The following is an 18,626-nucleotide window of genomic DNA, read 5'->3' on the forward strand; positions in this document are numbered from 1 at the left end:
GTACCTGGAAGAACAGGAAAAATTAATGGAAAGTGCACTGCATCCCATAAGATGGAGGAACAAAAAAGGCTGTGCTGTGGCATCTTCAGCCTCCCTCCATTGCTTCAGTGTGTAAGAGGGTAAACTGAGGCCCCTTGTGGAGCAGACCCTGAGGTCACATATCTATCTCAGAGCCCTAAGACCCTTCTTCCCCACTGGGTCAACAGTGACTTCTGACAGAATTACTGGATGCCTCTCCTGACTCCCTTTGCTTCCTGTGGATGCACCCACCATGCCCTCTGCTCCTTCATCACTGCATCTCCTGGTTCCTAGGCTGTGCTCACCTAAGGGGTCCCAGGTGGGATGCTGCTTTCAACGTGCTTCCCCTGTCTTCTCCCCATCCACTGTTCTAATGGGTTGGGATCCACTCACTCAGCCTGATTCTGCATCACCAACTCTGCCAAACAACTAAGCCCCACTATGTCCTCTCCCCTTTTTTTCATATGCTCCACCCAGCATCTGGCCTCTTACCTGCACTATTCTGCAGAGCCATGCCCACTCCACCCATTTGATCTTCTACATTGTGTCCATGTAGCTCATCTTCCACAGACATATTTAACACTCTGGGATTGCAGGATTTTCTCTCTAGCTCTGGAACCTTTGTAGTATGGCTTGTTTGATATAAGAATACCTCAATATTGTGATTAACAATGTTTCTCAAAAGTTAAAAAATAACATTAAAAAATCTGAGGATGAGGCTCAGTGGTTATGTTCCCCTAGTTTGAAACCCTTGCACAAAAAAAGAAAGAAAGAATGAAAGAAAAAGAAAAAAAGAAAGAAAAAGAAAAAAAGAAAGAAAAAGAAAAAAAGAAAAAGAAAAAAAGAATAAAGAAAGAAAAATAGGCAAGTAAGAAAAAAATGTGGTTCCTTTTTCTTATGTTATGTGTTACAAATTTAGCATTCATGTTCCCCTGTTGTGGAGGCTGTGAAAAGTCAGTCTTTCATACATACTTCCATGCCCACACGTGACCTTTTGCTGTAAGGCTATTGCTTTATGTCAAGGTCTATAATTTACCTGCCACCTCACTTAAATTGGAATTTTTTTTTCAAATCCTAGGTTTCCCTGGTGGCAGGGTTCTTCCTCAGTCCTTGGAACCTGACTTGTTCCTTCAGTGCTCATTAAGTTTCAAGTTTTTTTTGGAGAAGACACACTTGAAAATTGGGGACAGTAAAGCTTGCTTAAACTCACTTTCCCAATGGCCCATCAGTGCAGGATTGGAGATTGGGACCAGTGTCAGCCTGTTGTGGAATAGTTCTCAGGAGAACCATGGGAGGCCTGAGATTTTGGACTTGAGTGTTGGCGTCAAGATGATAGATACTCTCTGTGAACATTCTGCAGCAGATGAGGGACCCTGGAGATGACTCAGGCCTAACTCTGTCCCAATGGCTCAGATTAGGTACTATAGAGGTTCTGTGATGTACTTTCCTTTCATCCCCAGAGACCTGAAAAACAATTGGTGACAAAGATGTCTGGTTTTCTTTACCTACATTGTTCCTGAACCTGAAGACAATGAACAGTAAGCAGAACAAGGAGAAAAATCAATGCATCAGTCTTTCCAATACTAGAAAAGTAAACCCATCAAATACTGGAAAATATTTCCTTTTACTTGAAAATCAAAAAGCCCAGTAATTGGTAGTCTGGGCTGCTATGGCTATCCAGCTATTCCATCATGCCCCAGGGCCCTTCCTGTTTTTCATTGTGCGATCCATTTAATACAGCAATTCGGGGGAAAAAGAAAAAGGAAAAAAACAAAGAGCTAGAGTCCCAGTTGCTTCCAATGTTATCTCATTGGCCAGCACAAAATCACAGAGACCCCTACCTGCAAAGGATATTGGGGAATACAGTTGTTTTTCACTTTTACTTTGGGTTTGTTTTTGTATTTGGCTGTGGGGACTGAATCTATGATTCCTTAATCACTGAATAACCATCCCCAACCCTTTTTAAATTTTAGAGACAGATTTTTAGGGCTTTACTAGATTTCTGAAACTGTCCTTAGACTTCTGAGCCTCCTGCATCAGCCTCTATAGTCACTGGAATTATAGGCATGTGCCATTAGGCCTGTCTGTGTTTTTTAGGTGCGGGAGTTGGAACACAGAGCCAGGCACATGTGAAATTTGTTTACTACTGAGCTGAAATTTCAGCCATAAACTTGTCATTTTGAATTATTAGCAACCCATTTCAAAAAAATATAAGGTCCCAGTGGGATGAATGAGGGATACCTGCCACCTGGACCTTAGCAACCAGTTGTGCTGGTGTGGCTTAGTTCAGGCCCAATGCATACTCACAGGGTGGCATGAAAAGATGAGCATCAAGTGAGGAATGGGTTCGGATGGGCTGTGAAAGGAGAATTGCTGGATAGGTGGCAGGCTGAGATACTGTTCTTTCATGTGTTGTGATGGGCATCTCAGGTGGAGAAGGGGTAGTGGGTGAGTGCATTTGGGTGGTTAAACACTGAGATATATCCCCATTTTTTAAAATTTTTTTTTCTTAAAATATTTTTTCCACTGGGATGTCAGGCCTGCACCACTGAGCCAACTCTTATACAATTTTTAAAGTTATTTATTCCATTGTAATATGGATCTGTTGAAACTTACAATATAAAAACATACTTATAATATATTACCTTATTATAAATAAAGTTATAAGAATTAGAATATGTCATTTTTATAAAAATAGATGTCACAACACTTGTTCCCAGTGACCAAATATGACCCATAAAATGTTAAACACATATGGACATTTGATTTATATATTTTATTCTTTTTTCCATATTTATTATTGTAGACAAGTTCTAAACACTGAATGAGTGAATGCAGAGGTTTATGCCAATTTCCACAATTATTAATTGAGAATAATATTTTAGTTTTTTCTAGTAGTGGCATTTATTTTCCCACAAATACTGCATGAGCATTTATGTGTTGAAGCTGAAAAGTTAATCACACAGAAACTGAGAACAGAAACACTTCCCGGATTTATGATAAGAATGAGAAACTGACTGATTGTGTGTAGGGAGTGCAAAAAACAATTAAATCCAGAAAGTAACTCTTAGGTTTTAGAGCACAATAAGGTGATTACATTGTATAATAACTACTTAAATAAATCAAAATAGCCAGAACTTAGAAAGTTTCAAACACAGAATAATAATTTTAATGAGATGAAAATTACCCTGATCTGATAATTACACACTATGAACACATGCCGAGTTATAACAATGGGTCTCATTTCCAAGTACAAAGAGTAGATTCCAGGTAAAAATAAAAATAAATAGAAGTAAATTCTTTGATGGTTTAGCCAAATATCTACATTACCTCAGATTTTTAAATAGTATCCTATGTTCATGAATGTTTCATTGTTTTGGTTTCCCTTACTGTCATGTCTTTTAGATCTGCAAGGTCTAAATAGTCATGGAATGATTTAGACTTATTTACATGGATTTCTGATGACTGTTATTAATTTTCAAAACTTGTTTACACTTTATTTTATTATTTTATTTTTATGTGGTGTTGAGGATTGAACACAATTCATCACATGTGCTAGGCAAGCATTCTACCACTGAACCACAATCTTAGCCCTGATGACTGGTATTTTTTTAATATGTGGCTGGAAAAAAGCTAAAATACATACCTACTATTTCAGGTACTTGACTTAAAATCCAACATGCCTTGTATAAAAAAAAATTCCATCAGATTAACATCAAATTTTTTGTATCAATTTTATGCCTGGTTTCTTTACTGGAGAAATGCATCGCTTACTTCAAGCAGATGAATATTGGGACTCTTATGGAAGTTTGTCTTTTAGGCTTGGGTCAAATTCTTGTCCTTTAATTTAGAAACCTTACAATGGAATGACTTTGAGTCTATCTGAACTGTGACTTTAATTACACCTTTATTCCAGATGACTAAGGAGAAAACAATAATAATATATTTCTACTGGTATTCAATGGCTGGATTTGGTCACTTAAGATAGTTTTTCTGGTCATGATAATAGCATATATGCAAGGTGGATAGCTACATTGGGGATTCAAAGACAGGCCTTAAATAGTGTCAAAGAGCTTTCTACACATATTGCTAGAAAATTTTAATATCATGAAAATAATTTGAATCCACAACATATGTAGCCATTATGAAAAGAAAAGTTTTAAATCTATTAAATCACATAGATGATGAAGTACATAATTAAAAGATAATGGCCAGCATTTCTACTGAGTACTTTTTATTTCAGAAACACATACATATTTGATCCTTGTTCTTCTTTCATACACAATAGCTCTAAAATATATGTAATAAGACTCCATATATGTAATACACAATGATCAGATTTAGCACCAACATAACACTTGAACTCAATAAAAGACTACAAATACAAATTAAAAAATCATCTTAGAGGATTTGCTTCTCAGTGCCATCTTAGATGATATATTAAAGGCATTAAGTCTGATAATAAATGGTCAAAAGATAGATCTAAAAAATACATCTATGTGCACACCTACTAGATTGAGATTCATTTGTTGAGAAGGTAGCAATTCTTTACTTTTGTACAATCATTCCATTTCAATTCATTGAAAATTGTAGAGTTTTCAATATATTCCTACTGCTTAATCAAGAAGAGAAAGATAAAATCAACTTAACACTCTACCTCAGAAAATCTCAAAAGAAGATAATATCAAGAAATATTTTGAGAATATATGGTAATTCTGAATCTATAAGAAAGGCTATGTACAGTGGGAGCACAGCTACTATTACACAATCCAGACATGATTTGGTAATAATATTCGAATGGCACCTGGAGAATAGTAGAGAGAGTTGATAATTGAAGTGGGAAAAATGTGTGTTGGGTGAATCCACATATATCCCTAGTAATAGGATAGGCTGAGATTGATAAAGATGACACTATTTGAATTAAGGGCTTCTGCTTCATTTTCTCTTAAGATATATACTATTAATATGAAATTTGAAAATAAAGATCAACAAAATATATTATTTTATTAGTATAAGAAAGATTTCCTCTGAAGTTCATCTTGAGATCTCAGCTAACACCGTAATTTTCTTCTGCAACTTCACGTGCCTTTTCTAGCACAAGATCTAACCCAAGAACTTTACCATTGGTATCTTGGCCGTAACATATCTAGGGATGCTGATAATTATGGGGTTTATAGTTACAGATGTTTTTGTCTCAGAATTTTGGAGATGACATCAAATATAAATTAATAATCTACTTTCACAGGTTTGGAGAGGGGGCTCCTCCATTTTTACCATCTGCCTGCTGAGTGTTCTCTATGACATACACCTCAGCCCCAGAGCTCTTGCTTGGCAACGTTCAACCATATATTCTCACATCAGAGCCTGTGGTTCCTTGTTTTCTGTGGGTACTCTGCATGTATGTGACCTGAGATGATCTTATATTTATTACTGTATGCTGAATAATTATACAGATGCATTACTTTCTAAGGCATTTATTTTAAATATTTGGGATGTTCCAGGAATTCTTTTTATAGGGTTCATGTTCTCAGGTCTTTCTAAAATTCAATAAATAGAAAAACCTCTAACTAAAAAATAAATGATGTTATCACTATTAAAATGTAAACATTAATATAAATAAATAATATTAAAATCTCTCAGCCCATAGGTATAAGGACTTAGATTACAAAGATCAATTTTTCGGGAGACACAAACTACCAAAATGCATTGTATCCTTGGTGATCATTGTACTGGGAAGAAATTATTGGTTTCAGCATTGGACTCTCACCAGGCCATGGATTTATTAAGGGTAGGACACTGATGTTTTCTTCTGTAACCATGACATGGTATCAATCATATGTAAAAAGAAAAATAAATTACAGAAAGAGAAAATGGTTCCCACAGAAAAAGAAGGCATTACCAGCATTCTGTAATAGTGCAAAGAATATCCAAAATGTGGCCTCTGTCTACTGGGACATCTACAGAAAGCATGAACTTGTATACTTTCTGGCAGAAAGAAAAAATGTTCTAACCTTTCAAAGAATTGGGCTTTATTACTTGAAATTATAAAAATTAGCCATTGATAAAGCAATATTTCTTGCAGGACTGAACATTCAATGTACATTTGCAAGAATATAAAATAGATTCCCAGAGCTATTCAATACAGAAATATTGTTAATACATAAAGCTCAGGAATAGCCCAAATGTCCATCATTTGTTTAGTTCCAACTTTGGTCTATCTACACCATGGAAAGGTAAGATTTTTGCATATGTGGGTTGTTTTCCAGGTTGTTTCATTGAGTGATAAATAAGGGGCAGACAGGTTATACAGGAGCACTCCCTTTTGGGTAAGAAAGAAATTTACCTAATAACTTATTATTGTTATTGACTCCTATCAGAACAAGAAACAGTAAGAATATATACTAAAAACAATTAAAACAAATGTTCATGAAGGGCAATGGGAAAAGATTAGTGGGGATGGAATAGAGTTGAGTCTTTAACATGGGTTTATATTTGAACCACATAAACAACAACCATGTTGAAAACACAGAATTAAATCAATAACAAATATCAAGCCCAACAGGTAAGAGTCTGAAAACTCAATCATGAACCACATTATTTGGTGACTAATATCGTTTTGTTTTTCTTTTTTTTAAGAGAGAGAGAGAGAGAGAGAGAGAGAGAGAGAGAGAGAGAGAGAGAGAACTTTGAAAAATATATATATATACATATTTTTCAGGGGACACAACATCTTTATTTTATTTTTATGTGGTTCTGAGGATAGAACCCAGTGTCCCACGCTTGCCAGATGAGCATGATACCACTTGAGCCAGATACCCAGCCCCTAATTAGTTTCCTAAGCTTGCATGATTTCCAGGATCTTTTTCTCCAATGTGAACAATATTTTACCTAAATTTTTTACCACATGCTTGTTGCAATGTAATATTTACTGATCAGTAATTAGCCATAAAGGATCCCAGGATTCATATGCAATGTTTAGTGTCAGTGCAGCAAGGGACAACATGGGTTTTATGCTTTCTCCATTAGACTGGAGTTTACAATGGAAGAGGCCACTTCTTATCTTGAGTGAGCAGCCTGGTGAATACACAGATACGACTATTAATATGCACTGAAGAATTCTTTGAAAGTTTATTGCCAGGAACACATAGAGGACTTGACAGTTACTTCCAGGTCCAGATTTCAGAAGCTTGGCTATACACACTTGGGGCAAAATGACCAGTCCTAGACCCTGTGTGAATATGTATTGTAATATTGTGGTAGTTTATCACAAGCCTAGGCAGAAAAAGGTTGGGTCTTGAAGGTTACTCAGTCATGTGGGTAGAGCTATGGAATGGGATTATTGTCCTTTATTAAAAGAGAGCTGCAAAGAAACTTCTCAATTTATCCTGTGAGGACACACATGGTGCACTTCCTTACTCTCATCAAGCTGCTATAATAATTTATGGTAGACTGGGTGGTTTATTAGCCACAGACACTCATTTTTCACATTGTATAAGATCAAGGCACAAGGTTATTCAATGCTTGTTTAATAATAATAATAGTAATAATAGTTATTATTATTATTATTATTATTATTATTATTATTATTATTATTATTTGGTACTAGGGATTTAACTCAGGACCACTTAACCCCTGAGCCTTGTCCCCAGCTCCTTTTATATTTTATTTAGAGACAGGGCCTCACTAAGTTGCTGAGGCTGGCCTCCAGCTTGTGATCCTCCTGCCTCGGCCTCCTGAGTTGCTGGGATGACAGGCTTGAGCTTCTGCACTCAGCTATAATTTCAAACATTTGCACACTGAAAATTCAGAAGAAATGATTCTGAAACAGTTATTTTCCCCCAGAGGAATACTCTGCATACATGAAAACTTCCAGCAGATGTGCCCAACCGGAGGCAGGGCCCTTACCTTGGTCGGTGTTGATGGTGCTGGGGTTGAAGGCCTTCCCCAGGATGTTGCTTGAGATGGAGAGGGAAAAGCCAGAGCCCAGGCCATGCCCTTTATAATGAAGCTCATGCAAAAGGAAGACGATCAAGCCTGCCACAAAGAACTGCAGAATTAAAATAAATTAATTAATAAAAGTGAACTCTGTGTTACTGGCCCCAGTGCCCTGGTTCCTTCCATCTTCAATGACAGGGCTCTCTGCTATGAGGGCCAAATAAGAGACCCTTCCTCAATCTGCCTCATGAAAATTCAGAAGCCAAAGCCAGGGTCTTTCAATTCTCTATTTTTTTTTAAATCTATTTTTTAGTTGGAGGTGGACACAATGTCTTTTTTTTTATTTTTATGGGGTGCTGAGGATCGAGCCCAAGGCCTTGTACATGCCAGGTGAACCTCTGCCACTGAGCCCCAGGCCCAATATTTTCTTTTTGTTTCTTAATTGTTTTGGGGTTTGCAGGTGGACAGCATGCCTTTATTGATTTCAGTATTTCTCGTTGTAGATGGGCGCAGTGTCTTTATTTGATTGATTTCTTTTTGGGCGGTGACCAGCCTCCAACCAGGGGCCTTACCCTGCTCAGGCCAGTGTTTAGCCTTGAGCCCAGCCCTGAGCCTGGCCTGGCCCCAGCTCTGGCTGAGTACTGCTGAGGAGGAAGAGGGACAACAGGGTCACTCAGAAAGCGGGGTGAGAGTGGGGGTTCAACTGAGTGGTGATCAGAAGGCAGATCCCAGAACCCATCTTTGAGGGGGTCCCTGTCCATGCCTGTCATCACATTCTTAATGGACTGGCCGATGGTGACAATCATGCCAAACACTAGTGTCCTAAGAAAATCTTGAGCAGAGACTGGAAGTAATTCAGATGACAAATACTGACACTGCCCACGGAAACCTTGTTGAGGAGTGTCCAACTGTCACACGTCAAAGCGCATGAGAACTCAGAGGCTTTCTAGTGAAAGCACCTTTCATCTTTTTTGTGGCTTTTGTGATTGAACCTAGGGCCTTTCGGACGGTAGGCATGTGCTATACTAAACTTCAGACCAGTCATCTTTAATCTTTTTTCAAAAAAAAAAAATGATCTTGAATTCTTAATATGAAAAAACATTTTTAAAAAATTGTCAAGGGTAAGGAGAAAACTTCTGGGGCTGTAGCTCAGTGGTAGAGGCACAGAGTTCCATTTGCAGGTCTGCAAAAAAAAAAATATTAAAAACAAAGAGAGAAAGAGAAAAAAAAACACCCAATTTGGGCTTTAGAAAAATAATGCAAAATTTTTGTTTTTTTGTTTTGATTTTTGTACTGGGGATTGTACTCAGGGTCACTCAACCACAGAACCTCATCCCCAGCCCTATTTTGGTTTTATTTAGAGACAGAGTCTCATTGAGCTGCTTAGGGCCTCGCTGTTGCTGAGGTTGGCTTTGACTCAAAATCCTCCAGGATCAACCTCCCGAACTGCTGGAATTAGAGGTGCGCACCACTGCACTAAGCCAAGTATATTATAAAATGTCAAAAATAAAAATTAAAAAAAGAAAACCACTTATTAGTGCTTTAGAAGGATAATGCATTAATTTAAGGCATTGAATAATAAATGCATTACTTAATATTTAATAATGCATTACTTAATTCATTAATGATTAATGCATTAATACATAAATATATCTACAATCTTGATTTGTGTCTGAAACTCACAATTTAAGTTAGATGGATTTCTCACTGAATTATTTAACCTGGATGAAGAGTTCTTTAAGCCACTATGCATTTTCTAGCTTTCATGGTAATTGCTCTCTAATTTAGAAACTGTGAGGAACAAGAATTTCTAGACAATTCTATAATTAGAAAGAGGCATATAATTTCAAACTATTCATATAAGCATATATTACATTAATACATCTGAATAAATGAAGCATGTGAGATCACAAAACAAAAACATGGTCCTAAAACTCCACACACAGTTATGAAAAGTGCTGTAATGACAAAGCAAAATAATTGTCTTTTGGGTCCAAAGCATGAGGTTTCAAAGTCCTGTAGCTAATAAATGTCTATACCTTCTTTATTTCAAATTTATTGCTGTGCATGCATTATCAGAATTTGTTTGAAGGATCATGTGTTGATCTAGTGTTTCATTTCAAACAACTCTCTTAAAAGTACTAAAAATTTTTCTTCTAATATCCATCACTAATAGTATTAGTACCATAGTTATATGGTGATTTTTGAGCCTAAAGGAGAAGTTTACTTAAAATTTCAAAATTATGTGTCACTGAAAAGGTAGAAGATATACTATATTAAAGCTTGCTTTATTGTCTAGGAAATAGAAATATCAAAGGAATTATTTCCAGGTATTTGGTCATTTTTGATGTACTGATCTGTGTATAATAAATAAAATTTAATTATATTTGCAGATTTATGGAACTATGCTTCAAATTAAATGTTCCTTGAGAAAGAATATTAGTGTTTTTAGCTTCTATATCTATGTCTGAAAAATTTACACAATATCATTATAATTATATATTTTCTGTAGAAATGCTATTCACTGTATTGTATTTGGAGGAGATTAATGGATTTGGTATTTTTGCTTCAAATATTTTTTGTCAAAAAAAAAGAACATGGTTATAAAGCTTTTTTTATATTATATTATCAATTTATAGTGACTTTTTATTCTCTTTCAAGCACAACTATATATAAAAAATAGTGATTCTTTTTTTTTTTTGGTGTCATGTTATCTTCCAAAATTCTCATCCTTTGTGAAACAAAATGATAATTTTGTAGTGCAGAATTACATCCTTATAAAGCCTATTTTATTTCCTCCAATTTTAATCATGGATCTAAATTCATATTAAAATGTATTGAACATTTTTGACTGTGTATTATAAACCCATAAACTAAGCTAACTATTTTACTTAGAGACCTGGATCTTCAAATATACAATTCTATTTTACCCACAATAAATTAAAGTAACAGTAAAATAGAAGCATAAAATGAGATAAACATTCACAATGAAAAAAGGAGGTGATCTCCAGTGACAAAAGACTTCAAAGAACTTCTGGAAAACAGAAAGTATGGAATCAGATGAAGGATGCATTTGAGTTCTAATTAGGGCTCCCAAAGAGGGAGATTAAGACCATGACTAGGCATCTTGGAAGTCTCTAAGGTAGGGTGCTTCAGATCAGCACAATGGAAATAAAGGGAAGGGAGCTTGTTTGGGTGCACAGAATCTGGGTTTCCAGTCTTATCTCAAAGGAGGCTTCTGCTTACTCCAAGTAAAATTTTGGAGTTGTCTTGCACTCTCATATTGGGTCCTACTTGAGACATAGAGTGTGATTTACATGAGTCTCAAACAGTCTTGAGTGTTGGAAGCCTTGAATGGTCATAGCCAGAAAAACTCTCTTCTATTGATGAAAATATTTTGAAAAGACCACTTTCAGCAATTGTCTGGGAAATGAATCTTTCTGTCCTTATGGTGCCATAAAGCACAGTTCCCTATAGTGACACCACAAAAATTCGCTTTTCAGTCAAAGTTCTGTACTTAGTTTATGATACTGGTGAGAGTCTGTTCCTGAAAGAAAAAAAACTTATAAAAAGGAAAACAGGGCAATTAATTACAGTTTTGACAGCTGTGTAGACTGAATGTCAAATTAATGTCATCTTGTGTTTTTTCTGCTCTTCTTTTTAGATCCCCTAAATGGACTTTTTTTGGTCTCTACAACTTAGCTGATTGAGTGAAACTCATACATATGCCCAAATCAATTGAGCCTCCTCATCATGATTTTCTCAAGACACAACTACTTCACTGGTCTTTTTACAATTCCTGTATGGAAAGTGAGTACTAAAAAGAAGAGAATTGGATCATCTGTTTTCAAATTGAATCATCTGAGTTCTTATCTCCATTGCAACATGGAATCAATGTCCTTCTGATAAGGAGAGTGAATTGACCTAGCTAGGATTGTACTTTCCCCTCTTGCTTTCTGTATTTTTTTTTTTTTTTTTTTTAGTACATGGAATTTTGATTCCTCAGGTACAGTTTAAATTTTAGTTCGAATCTTGTTAGACATCCTGGTGGAATAGTGTCCTCTTAAATAATTAGGATTTCTAAAACTAGAGGATGCGGAAGCATGGTGTAAGATAATGTAATTGCCAAGTGGGTTAATGGGAGTGATAGAGAATGAAGAATCTTCAACTGTGACAGTCTAGCTCCTGGATCTATGTAGTCTATCTCTTGGTAACACAAACTGATATAATGTTATGTAATTTAAGAAGTATAAGCAACATCATCACCTGTTCCAGAATTCTACCAGGCCAGTACCTTTTTATTTATTTCTTTTTTGTAGGTGAAAATACAGTGAATAACATGGTCATAGACCCATATAATATCTTTGTTTTTGTTAACTGTGGTCTCATTCACTTTTATGCATGATCCCTTGGCACTTTATTAATGGTGCGTGCTTAGGATTTATTGTCCCTAAAAGCAAAATGTAAAAAAAAAAAAAAAAAAAAAAAAAAAGTTTGGGTTCTTCTTGTTAAAATTATTTCTTCATTAAAAGAGGTCCACTTTTTAATTTATGATGAGAGAATGATGAAAAGAATGATGCTGTCACAAGAACCTAGGAATAGACCTCTCTTCCTAACTGGCTGGATATTTGTAAGAAGTATTTGATAGATAAAATGCAGTGACTGGAAACCACTATGGTACTCAGTCCTCATTCATCCTGTGCATCTTCAGAGGCTGGATAAATACAACTAGTGAAGTCAAGTTGTCAAGTTGGTTGTCTTGTACAATGTCCATGATATATTTGCTTTGGTATTTGATAGCATGAAATCTCATGATATTTACACTGCATTATCTCTTTCAGAGATCCATCCCGATTACTGTACCCCCAAAATTTTATAGTCTTCAAAAGTTCCTTCTAGACTCTTGAAAAGTCTTAATTTCTTCCTATAAGTTTATGTACCTTCTTAGCTGAGGTAACATTTTTTACAGTGTAATTAAGGGTGAAGTGTGCTGCCAAGTATTCTTGTCTTTAGAAAGAGCTTTTTCCACTTTTCATTTTTCAAGGCTAACCCTGAAAGATACTGTAAAATGATGCTATTTTATTTCCATTTACTTCTAAATGAAGCTAACTCATATTTATTTCCAGTAACATTTTGTTAAAAGATGGCCAATTTCTCCTTCTATATGATTTATAAAGGGACCTTTTCCCAAAGAAGGGAATGAATAGGTGTTGTATCAATTCTTTGCTCTGAAATTTATTGGGGTTTTCTGAGAAAAGTGTAACTTCGTGATTATCTTCTTGATTAGTTATTTGCTTAGTTAGTGGTCACACTCTACAAGTGTGGCCCTAAGCGAAATGCAAAGGATGATAAAGAGTAAAATAAGTAGAGACTATACATTTATTATGCTTTTGTAACTGAAGAAAGGTTTGTGAAGTACTTTATGACTTGCATAACTCTCTACCTTCCATTTAAAGTCATAAGATAAAATTCATCTTTATTTTTTGTGTTTCACAAATAAACTTCTAAAAATAAAATTTACACCTATTTTTTCTAATCCTGTTCATGATTTTTCCATTTTCTTGATTATATGAAATTTTCATAACTCATACTAACTTGATAATCTGTGTCATTTCCTGGCTTACAAACAATAATTGATTTTTGTCTCTTTTTATTTATAGTTGGCCTCCAGTGACTAAGAGGAAGACTCCTTTCTGTCTGCTCCTCCCAGCCCTGTTCCAGGCTCTGAGCTTCCCAGACCCTCATGCAATTGGTTGTAAATTCTCCCAGAAGCTTTTTTACTGTCTAATTTTCAGAACTAAAAATAGAAAATAAAATAAAAACTTAAAAAAAAACGTTAAAATGCATAATGTGGAGGGAGAAAGCAGTATATATATATATATATATATATATATATATATATATATATATATATATATATATTTGTAATTAGGCTTTTTTAAAATTTTGAAAATATTTCTCTTTTTTTAATGTGGGTCAGCCACTGATATTTCATCAAAATATAACAGTTTCTTTGTTGAGTTAAGGTAACCAAGGAATAGCCACACCCTCAGAACAAAATAAAACACACACATACAAAAAAAAAGAAAAAAAACCAGAATCATCTTTAACCTAACGTTTTATAAAATGTCTCAGATCCTCGTAACTTGCACACAAGCTTCTGTGTTCTGTTGAATTGTAACTGCTTTTTGTATTTGGAGAGAGTGTGACTACTGAACTTGAAACATTTTATTCTGAGTGTCTTGGTGGTTTTTGGTGAGATTAAGTAGGTGACAGGGTGAAGAGAATGTGGGATGTTCTTCCCTATTATAACATGAATTTTTCTCCACAGTCTACTCTCAGCTGCCAGACCTCAAGTTTTTCTTACACTGGTATAATTTAACTATTCTTACTTCCCCTTTACCAATAATTTTTAACAGCAGATTATCAAACTACACTTATTAAGAACAATTTTAAAAATAAAGTTATAGTTCACCTAACCAGTCTACACTTATTGCTTATGGTTTCACTCACCTGCTATGCCTGTTTTTAGTGTCTGAAAAACATGGATATTATTTTCCATATTTTATCCAGTTTCTTTCATGTATATACTGGAAAGAAAATCTGGTCTGGAAATATTCCATTTTGATTGAATGCTATATTCAAGAAAATAATATTTAAACATGCTAAACATATCTACAGAATTTCTCAAGAAGTTATGCTTTAACCAAATAGAATATCCTTAAAAGAAAAAAACTATGGTCAGCTTCAATAAAGCAAGAATAGAACCCAAGTATTTATCATTAATGATAGATTATAGATGATACATATAGAATAACCACAAGATTTAAAGAAAAAATCGTAAGCAGACTGTCAATTAATGATAAATAATAATAGATTTTTCATTAATGATAAAATTCTAAAAAAGCAATTTTCTGTGCCTCATTTCAAAGAGAGTTACTCAATATAGAAAAAAAATAAAACAAAAATAGCACAGTTTGTGGACAGAAATTGTGGTTCTAACTACAGAGCTCAAGAAAGTTATGCTGATTCTGCAGTAGACCTTGAAAATAGTTTTGTTAGCTTACCTCAGTCCTACCTTTAAAATGATGCTTTAATAGAAATATTAGCTAGTAAGTAATCAAATGATTGAATACAGCAAAAGTTAGAAAATTCTAGTGATCTATTTTTCATACCTCTCACACAAAAAAATGAGTATTGGAAAATACAGGAAAAACAAAGTGATAAAAAAGAAAGCAAAAACCCACTAAACAAATAATGGAAAGTCAAGTTCTGCATATGAAACACAGTAAAATGTGCACTTTTTGTAATATTTGATGGGATAGAAGAAAGTAGTATTGATTGTTCTTGATGGTAAGAACATCCCTCCATGAGCAGCATTCATGTCCTGATATTGGATGTTAGAAAGGCTAATAAATTTGAGAAAGAAAGCATTCTTACTTCTTGTGTGTGTTTTGTGATGAAATCTATTTTAAAGTCAAATTTGTGAAAATTATTACTGGTTTTTAACCTTCATAAATTTTCTGTAAACAAAGAATGCAACACATAATTATTTTTAAAAGGGAATAACTAACTGATGAAGCATGAACACAGGTACTTGTAACTATTGAAAAATAGAGTGGGGTGTTGTGGTGTGTACAGATGCTGATACTCAGAAAAAATAAAGTTTCCAATGTAGATTAAGCAAGAAATCACAGAATGCATATCATTCTGATTTCATAAATGATAATCAATTAAACACTAAAGCCTTTTAATATTTGATTCATTAGTCCTGAAAAGAGAGAAGTGGCCCCATAAGCTAAATTGGTTTTTCTCCCTCTCTCATTGCTATTGGAAAAAATAATGGGAACACCTAATACATTGTGTATATGTATATATTTCAAGATTATGTATATATTTCAAGTACATATTTCAAGTTTCTATGTATATATTTCAAGATTATGGTCAATATCAGTCAACTAGTAGTATGTATGGCTAAATTTATTGCCTTTTAGAACTTTAAATAGTTGCAGATAGAGTGGAGGATGCTGATTTGGGTCTAAAGTATGGAAACTACTGTTTTATATGGTACTGGGGATTGAAACCAGGGGTGCTTTATCATTCATATATATTCACAATTCTTCAATATTTTATTTTGAGAACTGGTCTCTCTTAGTAACCAAGGGTGGTCTTAAAGATGTGATCCTTCAAGGCCTCAGCCTCTATGATTTTTCAGATTACAGGTATGTACCACCACATCAGGCCTGGACACTACATATTAATTTTTATATGCATCTAATAATCAAAACTATTTTAAATATTCCTGCCTTTTCTTTTATTTAAAATATTGAATACTAACTTTCTGACATTGCTGGAGAGCATCTGCCTTTTCCCTCACTCCCACTTAGCTTGAGGAACACACAGAAAGAACCCAGAAAAACTGGTTTCAAAATATAATAGACTCCACTCTACAGCCATTCATATGTAAACAGAACAAAAAACAAACAAACAATTATACTGAAGCCAGAGACAGTGGCACAGGCCTGTCATCACCAACAGCTCTGGAGGTTGAGGCAGGAGGACTGCAAATTGGAGGCCAGCCTCAGAAACTCAGTGAGAGTCTGTCTCTAAATAAAATTTAAAAAAAGGCTGGGAATGGGGCTCAGGAGTTCAATGTCCCTGGGTTCCATTCCTGGTACCAAAAAATAAAAAAAAAATAAATGCAGACTTTTTGTGCTCCTGCTGGACATACCTGGAAATGGATGATTACAGCAATGACAAAGATGGAGGCAATGAGATTCCTGAGGTAGAGGTGATTCTGGTGGGAGAAAACCTCTCTAAGGGCTGGGACTTTGTCTGTGTTCGTGGCCCAGGGATGGAACAGTGCAAGATGGCGACCTCCAATTCCATGCCTGTTGGCAGAGTAGGATACAAACATGAAGGGAAGAACAAAGGGCTGGACTCCGCTGGGTCTTGGGCCTCCTCCTGGCCAAAGCAGAGGCAGGAGAACAGAATAAGCCAGGAGACTCAGCCAGGAGACTCATGCACCAACAGTCACAGGGTGATGATCTGGATTTTTTTGGCACCAAGGATGGAACCCAGGGGCCCTCAGCCACTGAGCCCCACTCCCAGCCTATTTGTATTTCATTCACTGACAGCATCTCACTGAGTTGCTGAGGCCTTGCTGTTGCTGAGGCTGGCCTCCAAGTTGATATCCTCCTACCTTAGCCTCAGCAACAGGCAGAAAGGGGCCTGGCCTGAGGAAAAGGCAACAGACCAGCCAGGGACACTGCAGCACAGGGCACGAAGGTCTGAGCACTTCAGAAATGGCATGAGACTGACTTTAGAACAAGAACACAGTGGGAAACGCTGTCACCATGGCCCCTGCAGCCCAGGTCGGTGCTTTACTAAACGTGGCATCTGTGGGCAGAGTGGCTAATAGCTGGGGACTCAGATGTCCCAGTCTCTCCCTGGGACTGCATTTTCCTGTTACCCCAGAGTTGGAACAGCAGGACTCGTGTCACCTTCTGGATGGCCACTCAGATGGGCCATTAGTCCTGTAGACCACATGGACAGGATATCTGTGACAGAAACGCTGTACTAGCTTTCCCTGGCCCCCTGGCATACCAGTGGTGGTCTTCTTAAAGCCCCTCTCCCTGCCACCTGTGGCTGTGTAGGACAACCGCTGATGTTTCTATGGTAAAGAATCTGGAGACATGAAACCTTGAGCATTTTGTAAAGGAGGAAGTTCAGCAATCTCATTAGGAGAGAGTAGGGACTTGTCCTGGATCCTCTTGCCACCAATGACCTCTCTGAATCCCTGCACTTGCTCCGCTGAGCCATAAGTGGACCCTCAAACAGACCAACTCATCTCTGCCCCAGGGCCTTTGCACCCGCCAGGTTCTCTAGATGGACCTGTATCACTCTTCCCCAGTCACCCCATCTTCCTTCTCTGCTCTATTCTGACCCCGGGGCCCTGGGATGACACTGACGCTCACACACCTTTCGTTGTATCCCTTTGTATTATTAGCACCCACAGAAGCGCCTAGTGCTTAACAGCACCTTACTGACAAATGTCTGAAATGAAAGGTGGGTGACATCAATGTCAGGGTGTGGGCCTTAGAAGCTTTCTGAATGATTAACATGGTCATTTCTTGAAAATCACTACCCTCTGATCTCTAGGAAATGGGTTGTTTCATGCACTAGTGTTATGGGGGCAAGAGCCATGTGACATCTGTACTGTCCACCTCCCTCCCAGCCTGGACTGTCCCAAACCTCAGGGAAGAAGGACCAACTGCACTCTCCACTCTAGGGGCCCTTCCACACCCCACTTTACAGGTCACAAGCTGAGCCGTGGTGGCACTCCTGCTAACAGGAAAGCCTTTCAGCTGAAAGCTACCTGAGCCTGCTCCACCATCCTCTTGCCCGTCCTGGGGCTGTCCCCGTGGCTCCACCATTTTGGCTCCTTACAGCACCACTCAAAGCCCCCCAGGTAAGATCTCTGCCCCAACGAGGTACCAGAGGTGGCCAAGGCAGCCACCTCCATGTCTCAGTTGTCTGTGGCCTTCATCTCTCCCTAAGTCCTAAGGCCCTCACTCTGATGTCACACTGGCTGACTCAGGCTGAATGGCTTTGCCACCTTGCCAGACATTTTCTCAGCCTGTCTCCAAGGGACAGCAAATCATTCCTTCAAA

This window comes from Callospermophilus lateralis, unplaced genomic scaffold (assembly GCF_048772815.1).
Source record: "Callospermophilus lateralis isolate mCalLat2 unplaced genomic scaffold, mCalLat2.hap1 Scaffold_258, whole genome shotgun sequence".
Lineage (NCBI taxonomy): Eukaryota > Metazoa > Chordata > Mammalia > Rodentia > Sciuridae > Callospermophilus > Callospermophilus lateralis.